The following is a 6,495-nucleotide window of genomic DNA, read 5'->3' on the forward strand; positions in this document are numbered from 1 at the left end:
TGTACCAATCCAGGGCAATAAATTCTCGGCAGTGTTGAGAGCCTGGCTGTCACAGTCAGTTTAGTGTGAGTGAATGCAGAACTGTTGGGTGGGGTCTGAGAAGCAGGGGCTTCGAAGGGGCTCGAAGCAGCTTTACAAGCGCCCTTTAATCCATACTTAAATACTGTTGTGTGCACTGCAAATATTCTTAAGAGGAAATAACAGACTTTAAAAATATAACTTGAGCAAACACGGGGTCTGAACAGTCTCTTTAGCTGTTGCCTCACACATGGAGAGGGATAAACACAGCCAATTACAGAAGAGCTTGATCACGGGATACTCTTTAATTAAGCACAAGCCTTTATTTAGAGTAGCAAAGCCAACACGCAATTCACTCCTAAAACTTTCCACTGATTGGAACAATAATGAACATTTACTGTTCTTTGCTAATAAATGTGACGAGAGAGAAGGCACCTCACATCTCATAACGATGACATTTTGTTTGTTTTATATAGTGGACTAAAAGATTGCGTTTTCAGTAATAAAACCATAACAATAACCTACAAGTAGGAACCAACATCAATTACATAAAACTCGTATCTTAGCTAGAATCAATCGGATTTGTTTGTTACAAACACAAAGCTTTTCACTTCGCAAGACACTGAAGTGGAGTTTAGCTGTGAATTATCGTGATGTTTTACTATTATAACTATTATGGCTCTCATTCTGACGGCACCCATCCGCTGCAAAGGGTTCACCAGTGATATAGTACTAAAATTCTCCAAAACTGTTTCAATGAAGAAACAAACTCATCCACATTTTGGGGAGAACTATTCCTTTAAGCTGGTTTGATCAGCTGATGCAAGACTAGGTTGGACTAGCCCATGTCCAATTTAAACACAGATACCACTTGAAGCTGGAAAAAATTGCTGACAGACTATTTGATTAGACTATTATAAATAGTTCAGTGTATCTCTCACATGTCTTAGGCAAAAGACTCCAGGCATGTGGGTTGAAAAAAAAATTCATCATGGTTAGGCAGCGTTTAGAAAACCGTGGAAACATTTCCAGTGTCTGCTAGTATAATTTAGGAGATTAAACAATACAGCACAGTTATAAATCACCAATGGATCACACAGCTATTTGGGCTGAGCTCCAACTCCTCATGAATGGAAGCAGAAACGGCAAAGGAAAACATCTGAGGTTGCTTGGCTCCAGTGAGCGTTCACATCTAATGTGTCTTCCAGGAAAATATTGACTAGCTGCATGGCCAGTCGCCAAAACATGATGCCAGAGGATTGTCCTGCTCCTTCCAAACGGTTCTTACGGGCATGCGGGTAGTTCAGACGCCACCAGGGGGCAGCAAGGCGGCAGCAATTCACTACAGAAGAAGTTATTACACACACTCCATCCCCTTTCCCTGAAATAAACCTTTCTATATATATATAATATAATATATAATATATATTAAAAAAACTATATTATGCTGAATGTAAAATCTATGACATGTCATTTAATAAAGTACGAAAAATATATACAAGTTAAAATAATACAATTAATAATCTTATGTTATTAGAATCTTGGGGTGGTGAGACTTACCTAATCATCTGGAGACACTTATTTAGGCAGTTATGATACTTTATCCCTAAGGGACTTTATGACAGGACTGAAATACTGCTTCAATAACACCACAGGATGAGACAGAGGAAGAGGGAGCCATTTTAGGAAGGAATGCCCCCTGCTCTGGTTTCACTGAGCGACAGAGTGTGAAAGACAGAGAGATGATGATGATGATTTACAAAAAAAAGACAAAAAATGATGAGGATCTGTCAATATAACACAGACGAACTTATTTCATGCATTAAACTATTGTCTGTTGTAGTACACCGAAACAAATTATAAACATTTTTTTTTATTAAACATAATGCAAATTATACACATTTTTAAGCTAAAAATTATATAAGAAAGTTGTTGCAAACAATATTTTTTTTTCTACATTTAAGATAAAAAAGCAATTTAGTCAGCTAAATGTGTTTATTTAAATGAAGCTAAAATAAATGTATCGCAACCACTTACCTTAAAAATGTTTTAGTACGTTCAGTGTATATATATTTCTTTTGAGTATATGAATCTCATCAGGTTACAAAATTACATTTTTCATGTTATTACTTCTAGCTTATTTAATTATTTAGGTACTCGTTTATCCACTGTAGCCTAGTTAAAAATAAACAATGTGATGTGAATTAATTCAACATAACTGCAGCATACAACATAATGTGTAAAGTAGTCTGTATTATTTAGACAAATCCTGATCAAAAGTAAAAAGAATCTTAACTCCTTATCTATAGTTTACCCTTCCTATCATCATATGTTGGCATTGTGTGGATAGATGGTTGTGTGTCTGCCTAAATAAATGAATAACTGTCTGTCATCATATCTTTGAATATCATCTACTGTATATATATATATATATCCAGTATATGTGCTGGATTACATAGACTTATGAGGGGAAAACTATATATATATAGATTAAGATAATGAATGCCACAAATGAGTTTGAAGGCAATGCGTGCGGTTTCTCATGTAGTTGTGTGTATATGTGTGTCTATACATATGTCTGTGTGAGAATGTTTGCTAGCAACAAGCATGTTTAGCTGAGGCTAGTGAAAGTAAAACTGATGAGAAAATGTCTGACTGTGTACGGATGCCCAGTCTAGCGTGGAGCCAGTCCGTCTGCCGGCCGACTGCCCTCCTGGAGACTTGAGAACATCCGATCCTCCTGGAGAGAGAGAGAGAGTGAGAGCAAAGGTGAGAAAATAGAGAGAGAAAGAGAGGGGGGTGGAGTACATACTAACACTTTTTTTACAACATCAAATTTCTCACCTTATAATGTAAAAAAGCATTATAAGCATGCATTGTATTTCAGAAATAATGCAAAATATACCTGTAATATATTTGCAAGATAAAAAAAAATGAAACATCCTGAAATCATGGCTAATAATGACAGACGGTAAATTCAGTCATTTCCTAGTTGTCAACCCATAGAATAGAATAGAAATGTAACACTGAAAATTCACATATAAATAAATATACATATTTAAAAGGTTAGTTAATCAAATGAGAATGTGCACTGAAAAACAGATTTACTTTAAAAAGACTCTTGACAGTAAATTGTTAATAAAATAATTAGAGAAACAGCACGTAACACTGAAATTTTGAAAAGAAAATATGAAAGCAGTGGGCAGCTAATAACCTCAGTTTTCAAAAATCATGTTCTTTCATTGTGCAGTTAGGTTATTTTGATTAGGTAAAAATTTTATATGGGTATGGGTAGTTGACGTATGAATGCGTCCCATTATGTGTCATAAAAATGTAACAAATAAATAAATTAATAAATTAACATTGAAGATAAACTCCCCTCATGCTATTTGCATAGTTTTTTGATGTTATTTATTTTAATTATAATTTTTTTAATTACATTTTTGCTACGTCACACCACAGGATACAGTCCCATTTTTTTATTTATTAACTACACACACACACATTAATATATCAATGTATTACTGATGAACGAAAAGCTATCAATGAATTCTGAAAGTTAACAGTCACCCACTGACACGCACACACACACACACACACACACAAACAGATGAATGCCACTATGTGCCCATCAGGAATAAAATGAAGAATGGATTATCTTCTTTATATATCACTGTGGCCTGTCTGATAAACACTGGAGCTAAACAGCAGAACTGTGTCTGGCTCCATGGGGACCATATTGATTTCTCTGCTGCAGAGCTATTGACAGGAAATGCTGGACCGTCTACAGTGCCTCAGTCTTTCATAAAAAAAAAAAAAAAAAAACTCCAAGCCTATAAAAATATAATAATTCAAAATTATATGATGGAGCAAAGGCAAATATTTTTCCTCGGCAAACAAAACAGCTCGAAAAGAAAACCACTTCCATAGACACATACTTATCTAAGGGTTTGGGGTAATTCAAAGTACTTTTGAGATTCAAACGAGAGGGGGACATAGATGAAGAGAGAGAGAGAGGTCTTTGAAAAGAAGCGAAAGGGTAGGGAAATGGTTTTGGCAGCGTTTCAGGATCTGGGTCTAGCAGTGTTATGTCTGAAGGATGTTTAAGGAGAGGGCCGTCCCGAGCCAGGCTTCCAGTCTCACTATAATTACTACAGTGGCTGACAGACATAGTGCTTACAGAAACAAAACAGAGACAGGATTAAGAATAAACACCAATATGCCTACATGCCAAACTCTACACACATAAACGTATACATCACAGACACATTACATACATACACGGAGTAGAGTTATAGGGCTGCTGAATGATTTAAATAAAAAGAAAAAGGGTGAAAGAAAATAAAGGCTAAATATTATATTTAGATAATTACCTGATGACAGAATGATTTATGATGCTGTCTACTTTTATTTCACTCGCCATGCATTTTCGAGGCTTCATGGGAATAAAGAATGAAAAAATGAAATAGCCGATATGTAATTAAATGTTTTACGTGACATCAAAATGGCATCTCTGCATTTTTTTGATTGGTTTAATCTGCTTTAGCTCTTTTCCTAAAGGCCTCACGGCTCTGTCGTGTCATTGAGATTTTATTAGGTTCATCTTCTCAAGCCTTCATCAGGAAGGCTTCTTCCAACAATAAGCAATAACGTTACAGTGGTGATAAACACTCATGCGTTCATTGAATTTGGTCAATTATCCTCCTGTATGTTCCTCCAAAATATTATCTTTCTTTTCTTAAAAAAAGGTAGCGTTTGTCACACAAATTAGTGACTGCTGCATTGTAAATCTACTAACGGAAGTGTATGAAACAAATTGTGTTGCAATTTATTTGTCTTCTTTTATTTAGCCGTCTTTCTTTATTTTTACGAAATTAGCATCAACTCGAAGCACAAGACTGGCAAAATGAGACACACGGGTTAATTACATTAGCCACCTTAAAGAAAGGCAGTTGTTTGATTTGAAATGGGGTGTGCAGAGCTACTCTTCTTTAGGAAAATCAATATATAATCACATATACAAAGGGGAAGCATTTGAGCTAATTCTTTGCAAGTTAAACTATTGAATCCCAAACTAGTACGATCTGGTGTGGCAGAAACCGAATTAGAGCAGCTTCGGCTGAGCCAAAATCACCGCACTCACTCAGAAATCCAGTTCACTGTGAGGTCAGCCCACCATGGAGTTAAAAACACCACGGCTAGAAACCTCATGCAGAAACACAGCTGAGAGCCAGAGATCCCGCTTCCAGAAGGTGACAAATGAGATCAATTAGAGACAGAAACATTCATGCGCATAAGAGAACGGATAACATTATTTGAGCTGATTACGCCGTTTCATGCACAATCACCCCGACTGCTGAGAAACCTTGAGAAATGTGGGAGAATGCGATGTTGATTCAAAACGTTTCATCTATTCAGAGCGCCCCTGAAAAGCAGCATTGGCTCTCGAGGAGACAAACACGCTAAATGCAAACGCCTCCATTTTTCCATTTCCCTGCACAGATACAAATGTTCAAAGGTGCTTTTTCTCTTCTGTCTCCACAGTCATAATATGGTGTTCACAGAGCTGAAGAATGTGTCTGGAGCTGGGCGGCCGGGGCAGCGTGGCGCAGGGATAATGTCTATGTTGCTTTCTGGGAGTCCTGTTTTAAAAGGGATGAGGTGGGGCCAGGCAGACTGCTGAGTAAGCTAGCCACTACGCGGTCGCCCTCTAGAACAAACAACGGCACTAAAAGAAAGCTTCCCGGGACCCCAGTGCATTGGAACACTGAAAACATGTGTATGCAAAGTAACGGACACTTTGTACGTTAAAAAATGGAATGAAAACATTCGAGATTTTTGAGATGTTTGATAAATATGATAAGTCCTATTATACAGACAAATTAAGTACTTGAACTTTGAGTTCATTGGAAATTTGCAAAATGATCTCTAGATAACAGCTTAATTCATTAAAAATTATAGCATTTTTCTCATCCATTTTATTCGATTGTTTCATTTTATTTAAAATTTTTTAATTTAATTTTTTTTTTTTTGGTGAAACATAGTCCTATGTCTTTACTTTTGTCTTGTCTAATTTAATATTAACTTTCATACTTATATATTATACATACATATTCCATAGTCTGTCTGAATACTCGATTCTGGTTGGCTGGCAGGTATGCAGTAAAACAGTTTATTGTTATTTATAGTTTTTTCACCGTTCTATATTAATGCGCACTAACACCCCCCCACACACACACGCAAAGAAAGAGAGAGAGAGAGAGGAGAGAGATCGCAGATTGCCCTGCACACACACACACAAACAAACTTGTCAACGATGCCCGTGACTGTTATTAATAAAATAGCCTAGAGATACCAGCTACATTATATTTCTCAGCAAGGAGGTAAACACAGCTTAATTGTCTGAGAGATATACACAGATGCAGGTAATGCACACAAAGTTGCATCTATCGATCGAGAATTAAGACAAACGGTATA

Source organism: Puntigrus tetrazona, chromosome 7, assembly GCF_018831695.1.
Source record: "Puntigrus tetrazona isolate hp1 chromosome 7, ASM1883169v1, whole genome shotgun sequence".
NCBI lineage: Eukaryota > Metazoa > Chordata > Actinopteri > Cypriniformes > Cyprinidae > Puntigrus > Puntigrus tetrazona.